Source organism: Alligator sinensis, unplaced genomic scaffold (assembly GCF_000455745.1).
Source record: "Alligator sinensis unplaced genomic scaffold, ASM45574v1 scaffold254_1, whole genome shotgun sequence".
Taxonomy (NCBI): Eukaryota; Metazoa; Chordata; order Crocodylia; family Alligatoridae; genus Alligator; species Alligator sinensis.
Genome location: NW_005841953.1, coordinates 2,461,840 through 2,471,469, shown reverse-complemented (window position 1 = coordinate 2,471,469; position 9,630 = coordinate 2,461,840). Strand labels below are relative to the sequence as shown.

The 9,630-nt window shown below is 41.2% G+C and overlaps 1 protein-coding gene across 1 annotated transcript in view; it reads left to right on the top strand.

Moving 5' to 3' along the window:
• The first annotated feature begins 69 nt into the window (after positions 1-69).
• RALA (RAS like proto-oncogene A) overlaps positions 70-9,630 on the top strand; it is a 47,991-nt gene continuing 38,430 nt past the window's right edge. Inside the window, exon 1 of the mRNA XM_006020438.3 lies at positions 70-87. The gene's annotated coding sequence lies outside the window, so the exon portion shown is untranslated. The remainder of the gene's footprint in view (positions 88-9,630) is intronic.

Below are 9,630 nucleotides of genomic sequence, written 5' to 3'. Positions count from 1 at the left end.
GGTTGCAGCTTCACTGCCGTGCGCCGGCGGGGAGGGGCGTTGCACCCCCAAGCCTTTGCCTTAAGCGCCGCGTTTCTCGCTGCAAAGGTTAGTAGAAGGGATTTGGGAGTCTTTGCAGCCCCAGGCTGAGGAGTCTGGGCTGGAGGACACTTGCTGGTCGTAGCGCCACACAGGGTTTGAATTACACTTGGGGTCTGCCAGAAAAATTGGGGCTCCTCATCGCCATGCCCTAAGAAAATTGAAGTCCCCCCGGTCATGATTTTCAAATCTTATGGGTGTGGGAAGGGTCTCTTCTGGGGGGGCTCAGCCCTCCAAGACTCCCCCATAATTTGAATCCTGATGGTGTTTGAATGATGGAGTGTTGCTTCATCAGGTGGATTCAGAACTGACTTGGCTGATTTGACCTGGAATGCAAAATTATTTTCTGGACAAAAATAAAATGTCTAAGTAGATGCTTCCTAAGGTGAGAATAGTTGTTCCAGAAGAGCAATGGAGAGTGATATCTAGTAATGGAAAATGGCTAGAGGGTTGGGCCAGTCAGTTGTGCTCTGTTGGGGCGGAGGTGTCGGAAACGTCCAGCTTTGTGTGCAGAAGTCTCCAGCTGCTAACGCCTGTGTAGCTTCTCTTGCTTGGTTTCCACAGCAACACATCACACCTAGGATGAAGTCAGGCCTTAGGGGGTTAAGCAAGACTGAGCTGTGAGGAGGGGTTTATTTGTAAAAGCAAATTGCTTACCTTCTGGGGGAACCTGGTGCTTAGATTTCCTCCTTACCAGTTCAATTAACAGCAGGTATAGTTGGGTATATAAAGGAAAAATCTCTCTCCAGGCCCATTTAATGGTAGGTAGCTCGGAGACCACTCAGCCTGTTCTGGTTAATATAATAGGATAAGGAAGTATTGAGTGACTTTTGCACATTAAATGCCAATTCCCTTTCTAGTCTACTCCTGTGACAACTCTTGTCAAGCATAACTGCCCCTAAAGTCCTTTCAGGTGGTGAAAATAGTGTACTAAACTAGAGCCCCTGCTCTGTTCTCTCTTCCTTGCTTTTTATAGAGGTAGTTAGCTGTGGTAGGAATGAATAGTGATGCCCTTGCTTTCCTCCCCTCTTAAATTCTCTCTCTTCCCCCCCCCCTCCCAAAATACAACCAAACAAACAAAAAAAAAACCCTTGCATTGGAAATGAGCTGTGAACCATTGTCTTGCAGTGGAACACTGAATTATTCCTCCACTATTTATGCTTATCTCTGATTTTGAGTTACTTTGGGTTCTGCTCGGGGCTGGGAAAGTTTAGTGTTCAGGGTGAACAAGCACACGCCTTAAGAATGAGACATGTCATAACAAACTCCAGCTGTCATGGAGGAGCCCCCCAGTTAATCTGTTCTAATTCAAGAACCAATTTTGGTTGGGGGTTTTTTTGCGCTGCTGTCATAAGGGATCATTTATACTAACCACAAATAGTTTAATGAGTTGATGCAAGGGTGGAGTTCTCAGCATGACTACAAGATGTGCTTGTGCAGTGATCTCATGCTTGCCTCTGTGCATAAACTCTTTCTGGGAACAATACGTAGAAGTAGATGCCTCGTAAAGTGAGATTAATTGTGCCAAAAGAGCAATAGAAGATGATATCTACTAATGGAAAGCAAGTAGTTAAGGGATGCTGACTAATAAGCTGGAATAGTTTACATCCTGTTTCAGTTGTCTGTTTAGATTCACTGTTATAAAAACTATTATCTGCGCGTGCATGCAAACATCTTGCTTTTTTTTTTAATCTTTGTGAGTCTGTTAGGATCCCCCTGAATAATCATAACTGAAATGTTCCTGAAATGGGTCAATTTATGTTGGGGGGAAAAAAAAAAAGAAAGAAAAAAGAGGAGGAAGGAAGAAATAAAAAGGCTCCCTTGTTCCATGAACGTGCGTAAAACCATCTTCATCTCATTCAATTTCATATACACGAACTCATTAGAATTTAATGTCAGGCAAAAGGCCTTATTATTTGGGAGGTGACACATGGCAGATTGCTAATTCAAGGATTAGCCTGTATTGTGCTGTCAGTGTATTACTATTGTTGCTTTAAAAGATCTTTAAGCAGCAGGGTTGCTGGATATGATTAAGAACTATTTATTTAGAGATGTCAAGCAGGAACTGAAGGAGGAAAAAATATATAGGATTTAGTTATCTTTGTAAATTTGTTAGTACTTGCTACCCTGTAGTGTAGACACAGGCCCTCCCCCTCTGAATCTCAGTCCCACCCCCTCAGTCTGACCTCTGGCTCCTGCACTGTAGACCCTTCCTAGCCCCTAACCTCCTCTAGTTCTGACACACCCTAGCTTCCCCCTTCCCCCACCCAGGAAATGGTCCTGCTGCTTATAAGCAGCCGCTAATGTATATTGTCTATAGAGCTCTAGCAGCCAGTTAACTGGTCCTATTCATGCATGTGTATGTTTGACAGACTTCAAGTAAAAATGCACTGGTGTTGATTATTTTGCTTCTAAACTATATTTAATCATACCTCTTGATATCTGCTAGCAACAGCCCTCTACCCAAGATGTTCTTGTTTGCTCAACACAATGTGGGCATAATTTGCACTACTAATACTGCCTGAGTTTATATTCCACATGACAGGACATTACCAAGAACTAAGAAAACAACGCAACTTTGTTAATTATTTTAGAAAAACATCTGAACGTCAGTAGCTTCCCCTAAACACATTGTGTCTTCTAAATTACTGAGTTGTAAAGACATATTTTTTTATGATTACTCTGGATTTTGCAACATTCAGAAAATCCAAGCTGGAAAGCCTCCTGGCTGAGTATTATTGCATAGAGAATCCAAATTTAAATGCGTTTAGTCCTTGTACGTGCAGAGTACATTACCATTGTGAGCCACAGTCAGCTTGATCCAAAGCATGCTGCTCCAGTGCTGATGTAATTGCTCTTCAGTTTGCCCAAGCTGGAGAACAGTGAGCACTGATCAGAGACTTGTCAGTTTTAATCTTGTATGTTGAATTTCAGGTCAAGTTCAGATTGCTTGGGTTCAAGAACTGTGAGTTGCCACAGAAAGCTACTCTAAGGCTTCTTTTGGATGAAATGCAAGTGAGAGCTGCAGGGAGGAGAGTTACATCTGAAATAGGCATCAACCTCTTGTAGAAATGTAGTTGCCTCTGCCTAGTGGGTTGTCCAGTCTCTTGTATTGCTGATCTTACGTAGGCTTGAGCTCCTGCTTGAGAGGGCCTGTGGGTGGGTAGGAGAGTAATACTGATGTACTTAAGTTAGAAAAGAGGAGTAGAGGTTGGATGGAAAAGAAAGGTGAAACGGATGCATGGAAGAAGTTAGACAACATGACAACAAGAAGTGAAATGAAAGAAAAGCTCTTTAGTCCAAACACATTAGACTAATACCAGTGGAATTCATCAAACTTTCAGTAACTGTGCTTACTAAAAATCTAGATTAGTCATCTTACTGATTAAAACTTGATATAACCTGTCTGGAGGACCCTGGTAGCAGCCCTGCAGCATTACATTTTAAAATGGTGCATGACTACAGAAATGGTATACAGTTTTATTCTTAATCTTAGGGCTTGTAGTTTTGCAGTGGTAGGGTGGGGACCCAGCTACTAGACTTAATATTGGGACTAGCCAGGTGGCAGACAGACATTTTAGCACTTAATATCTGTTTTACTCTGCTGAGAAATGCTAGCACATCTTTTTTCCCTGTATTGTTAGACTTAATCTCTAACTCTGATTCTAGTCTCCAGGATTCTGAGAATGCCCACGTAAAACACCCACACGTGCTCTTAATGATTTAGGCAGGCAGACATTTTTTAAATCAACATTAACAGGAGTGCAGAAAACAAAAGCCTTCCAGAGTTGAGATTTTAATAAAAACAAAATGGGAAAAATATTACACATAAAGTAATAATTTATTATGCAAATTGTTCCATTGACTTAACTGGGGCTACCACAGAGCAAGGCCAGGCCTGCCAGCTTTTGCAGTGCAGATAATTTATACCACAAAAGATTAAGCTTATACTGGCACAACTGTGCTTTTGCTGGTGTAGCTTATTCCAGGCTCCTGAATTTATATTGTGCAGCTGCCTCAGCTCTAGGTACTTTTGCTGGCAAAGGTGTGCCAGGCACAAATGCCTCTTGACTGGCAACTTTATGCTAAGATTGCTTTGGAAGTTCTGGTCCAAGATAGCCTGGCAACATTTGGACTTGAATCACTTTGGTCATTGTGTCACTCAAGATTATCAGAATGAGAGAAAGATAGACTACAGCCTTTTGGCTGGTTATTCCAACAAAGAACCATCTTGGTATGGAAACTATTAAAGGGCAAAATATTTACATGCTTGTTTTAACCAGGAAAGCTTCTTGTATTTCTAGCATGTCACTTAAATATAACAACATTTGAACCTTAAAAGCTTTGTGCTTAAAGTTTTTCAAGAAATAGAAATCTTCACAATTCATCATAGTCTTCCCTAATGGCGTGTCTCAGACCCAAACTTGAAGCTTAAACATGCAGGAAGGAGACGTTTATTATAAATGTCCAGTGCTTGGGTCGTAAGGACCCCATTTCTGACTGGGTTTGGCAGGCCATGCTTCAGTTCAGATCACTGCTATGCAGCCTTTTTTTATTGTGTGCCAAACTCTTAAAGATTAGAATTTGAAAGTCAGTTATAGTATGAAATAAAGATAATTAGTTGGTGTCAGCATACAATGTTGCACTTAACTAGAAGTGTCTTGCTGGCAGAGCTGCTGTTGGATAGGTCTATAGTTGACTAGTACATAGCTGTCATGAGACCAACATCCACATTGTCAATGCTGTATTACATTAGCCATGTTTACACTTGCAGGAGTGCCATGTACTGAATGGCAGGGGTGTCATGTCCTGGACATTACAAATCAACGTGCTGCTTAGGCTTAGCTTAGACAAAGGTCATCAAACTTGCCACAGGCCAGATTTTGACAGCAAGGACTCCTCCCAGGCTTCATCCACAGGGCCAGAAGGAACTGTGATAGGACTTCATTCTGTCATTGGCACTGCCAATGGTCATGTCCACTGAGGTCCAGGAACCCCAAATTCTCTGGTAGGCCACACATACCAAGTTCCAGTAGCCTACCAGACTACCAGAGGGTTGGATGGAACAGTTTGGGGGCCATATGTTTGACATCCCTGAATTCAATTGTACTCTGAAACTCCATAAACTAGTCCAGGGGTTGTCAATGGGGGGTACACATACCACTGGGGGTAGTTTGAACGGTCCTAAGGGGTATGCAGGGGCAGGCAGGGTTGGAGCACAGCTACCCCATGCCACTGCCTCTCAGGAGCAGGACTGGGCTGGGGCCAGAGCAGGGCCGCACAGATGCTAAGCTGCCACGGCTTGCCACGCATCCCCCCCTATTCCATGTCCAGCTGCTCGCTGCCTCCCCCCACTGCTCCACGTCCATCCGCTCGCCCCCTCCCAGGGGTACACTTACTGAAAAGGGGACTGCCGGGGGTACACTTATTTTAAAATGTTGAAAACTCCAGAACTAATCCATGGTTGAATGGAAGCAAGATATGCTTGTGGTAGAACGAAGCAAGCAAAATGCAGTGCACAAGGAAGGGAGCAGATCTATGGTGAAAAATCAAATGTGATTCAGAACTTATGAAGAAGAACAGGTATATTGAACTAAATGACATTTTTAAAGAAACGGACTCTAAATGGTGTCAGGATGCAGGGGGCTAATGGAAAAACAATGGGGTTATTTTCAAGCAGTATTCAACACACACAAAAAAAAGTGCAGCACAGAAATAATAAATGTCTGTTATCACACTGAAAAGAAAAAATTGGCTTGCCTTCAGAATACTTTTCTTTCTTGATCGTGACATCTTGCTAAACACTAAAACCAAGCTAGGTATAAGGATACAATATGCAGATTTAAGAGATCTGGTACCAGTCTGAATTCCTCTTCATCTTCTTGGCTTGTTTTAGTACTGGCTTAGCCACTGCATTGGTATTGGCTTAGCCACTCCAGGGTACTGGCTTAAACCACTGCAATTAAAACAAAGTCATCCCTTTTCCAGAATCTCTCAGAGAGCATTTCAAAGCTACTACAGTAAATAGTGGTATGTTTCCTTTTATTCAAGAAGATCACTTTTAGTTCATGTGACAACGCAGCTCTAGCAGGGTAGTATACTACTGGTTCTTTTCTAGGGAAGAAACTCCTCAGTTTTAAAACCTGTTGGATGCAAACTTCAGCCACAATTATGTAATACTGTTTGCTGTTGTGGGATCTTAGCTTTTATTTAGAAACTAGCTGTCTCTGCTATGAAGCATTGGATTCCATCCTTGTGCTAAAAGCTTTTTTTAATAAAAAAATAACAGTAGTGGATGGCAACTTGAATACTGATGTGAACAGTACTGTTTACCTTTCCTATTCTGCCACCATAAGATCAGTTAACTTGTTTTAATCTGATTTTGATATCAAGATAGTTCTTGTGTTCTTTCACATGGAAGCATGTTTGAGTGGTTAAAATACCTCATCACCATGTAACGTAAAAACAAGTTTGACTATGTATATCTTCAGGAAAAGTTTAATTTTCATGTCCTTTCTTAATTTGGATCAGTACTTCATGTGTCTGGAGTAGTGACTTCATATTGAGTTTGCTTACAGGTTTCATCATTTTGTCTTAGATATTTAATACATGGAAAGCTTCCTTTGTGTGCAGTCATGAGGGGAAGAAGCTATATTACTGCATGAGGGGGAAGGAAGGGAGAAAAGAGAATTTGGCTCATGTGGCAGAAACTTGTGAAAAGATCTCTTCTGTTTTTCTTTCTTACCAAGGAATAAATCTTCATAGCTTCTGAATGTCTGCTTACTTTCTCCTCTGCTCTTACAATTCAGAGCAAAAACAAATGTCTAAAAGGCAATAGCTAATAACGTCTCGTAAACGATTTTTTTCAATTTTTCTCTTTTTTCACTAAATTGTAAGTGGAAGTTAAATCTTGGCTGCAAGATTGGTTCTAAAAAAATGGAAGATCAGCTTGTTCCCCTCTCTTTCCATTTTTTGAAGAAGTTGGTTGGTCCAAATCAGGCTTCGTAAAACTAAAGGATGCTAGTCTTAGTTAAATGGAATGGGTTTGTCAAGTGAATGAAGCTATAGTATCCCATTATATGTCTTGCAAGCAAAATGAACCAAAAATTGTAGTCTGTGTATTGCATATTGGCACTGAAAAACAGACTGGGGTTTTGTCACATTAGATAATTTGAATGACTTTATATTGGAATGCTTACCACCTAAATGATGCAGTTGTGTAGGCTTATAAAGTGGGTCAGAAGCATCAAGTTGCTTGGGGACTTGTGCTCGAGTATCATGTTGAATTGGGCATTGTCCACTTAAAGGATCATGCTGAGGTGTGTGCCTTATGCTTTAGCATCCCTGAAAAGATTATTTCATATGGGATATATCTGAATTGGGTACTTTCTACCTACAAATATGGATGTGTGTCAGAACTGAGTATTTTAGTGTTAGTGGTGCACGTGTGCCCATTAACAATGCACATTCTGCATCCAGCTTGTTTAATGAAGATCACTTGTCAGTATAATCAGGCAAGGATTTTTTTGCTGTCATCTGTTATTAGACCAAGTCTACAATTGGGAGAGCTGTTAGACAGGTTCTCAGGCACAAAGTGCTCTTCCTCTGATCAATATAATGTCATTCCTGAAAGTAAGACTTTTTTAATACCATGAGTTGCTTCAGTGTCCAGGTAGGTAAAACTTTTGGCCACAAATTATATGCATTTTAGCTTTGTTCAAGGCCCTATGGGTGCATATCTTTAATAGGTACAAGATCTGCAGAAGGGCAGGTAGAGTTGGTTGACTAGCCTGCAGAAAATATTTTTTTTGCGTAGAGCCCCAGGCACACAGGATGACCACCTAGGCTAGAAGCAGGTTGGGCCACCCTGGGGCAAGTGTCCATGGTGGGTGATGTTCAAGGGCACCTTTTGGCATTACTTTTTGGTGGGGACAGAAATGGGGGTGATGAAGATGGGGAGGAGGGAGGATGAGGGGAGACTTGGAGCCCCTTCCCCACACCCTGAGAGAAGAAGCTATGGTTAGAGATTGAGGCCTTCCGTGCAAGAGTCAAGGGAATAAGAGTGGGTAGGAAAGCATGGAAAGAGAGGAAAAAGGCGGCAGTGCGGGGTGGTGTTGCTTTCTTTTTATGGAGTAACTGAATGGGGATTGGGCAGGGGGATGCTCTTTCATCAAAGGCAGTGGATTCGGGGTGGGAGGTGGAATGCATTGCTTTTGAATTTGAAGGGGAGGTGCAGTTTTTATTATATCTTTTAAAATGTTTTTGCCTTGTATTGTAAACCACCCTGAGCCCTTTTTTAGGGAAGGAGGGCATATACATTGAATTAATCTGTAAATAAATGAATGCATTTGCAGTACAATCATATTAGAGACTTAGAAAGAAGCTCAAGGTCAGTAAAACTGAAAAGTTTGTCACAGATTAAATATGTGTTGAAATGAAAGAGACAGTTCTCTGAAGTGCTATGTCAAAGTAAAGTTACGTGTTCATGTGTTGTGTTTTTGTTCCAAAGATAGGATAAGTTGTTAGACCTTTAAATACAAAAATACAAAATTTGGTGATGGAGAGGAGTCTTTGGAGCTAAACATAGGCTGAAACTGAGTGTTGATCATTCCAAAAGCAGATGCAGTATATAAACACTTCCACTTTGGAGAAGAACAAGAGTTGGGGAGAAGGAAAAACTGCCATTATCTTGTAAGTGATATGCACATTTTCCCTGTGGGTTTTGCTGTAGCCCTAGGTTAAATTTCTTGCAGAACTTTTGCCAAAGAAGAAATAATGCTCAATTTGATGGAAGTCTTATTCCAAAGAGGAGAAAGTTAAAAGCCAAATTCCTTTTCTTTTTTTCAGCTTTTAGAACAAATAATGATGCGTCTCCTACCCAAATTTAGAATTGCACCTTAAAACTGTCATATTGACATTTTATCATTTGAAAGGAACTCAACTGGCTTTGTCACTAGCTGGAAACCAAAGGAATGATTTTTAGGGAAAACTCATTGCTTCTTCAAATGAAGGAAGTCTGGCTAGTCAGAATGACCTTTGCCCATAATTGAAACTGGAAATTTCAGGATTCATGTGGGACTTGGCTATCTTGCAGAAAAAGAATATCTGTCCCCATGAGAGAGGTTTAAAACTAGCTTCCAGCTTTGTACAAAACAGCCTTATAAAAGAAATCACGACTGGAATAAAAAGCAATCTGGAAAGTGAGTGTTTCCTTCTCATACACCAGCAATATTAAAGGCTCTGCAGGCCAGGTAGCATCCTGTGTTACACACCGATAATCCCACAAACAATGCCAGTGTTGCACAGATGCAAGCCACATGAGAATTTGGTGGTTTCTGAGGCACAAGAAAGACCTGAATTCTGCTTGGGTTTGGCAGAATTGGCTTTGCAACACAATTGGGATTTAAAAAAAAAGTTTGACAATGGTGGTGAACTAGATGATTGAACTCACTAAGGACAGATGTTTGTAGGAGGGTGCCACTGAAGTCACTTCAGAGTCAATTGCTCTGTAAAATAAGCAGCACTGATCAGACTGAATAAGTGTATCTCAAA